The following is a 396-nucleotide window of genomic DNA, read 5'->3' on the forward strand; positions in this document are numbered from 1 at the left end:
TCTTTCTCTCTCTCGGTTCTCGGTCCCCTCTCTCTCTCCCCGGGTCTCTCTCTCTCTCCCTCTCCCTCTCCCTTTCTCTCTTTCTCTCTCTCGGTCCCCGGGCGATCACTTCCCGAGCTTTCGATAGCCAACGACGACTTTCCAAACAAACTGCTCTCTGATTGGTGTTTCGATTGGATGATAATCCGAGCAAGCGCGGCCATTCAACGCACAATCCGATTGGCCGGGGGACCTGACGGCGTCTCCTGGAGGCCATTGGTCAGAATCAAGACGAGGAACCCTGGTTGCCTGGACAACGCCGGTGACTGTGAGGAGCCCGCGTGCTGCCTTCTGGGAGTTGTAGTCTTTTGGATTTCCGGTGTAAATTGGCGGGCAGTCGCTTGGAGGTCAGAAGTC

The sequence above is a fragment of the Heptranchias perlo genome, chromosome 13 (assembly GCF_035084215.1).
Source record: "Heptranchias perlo isolate sHepPer1 chromosome 13, sHepPer1.hap1, whole genome shotgun sequence".
NCBI classification, from domain to species: domain Eukaryota; kingdom Metazoa; phylum Chordata; class Chondrichthyes; order Hexanchiformes; family Hexanchidae; genus Heptranchias; species Heptranchias perlo.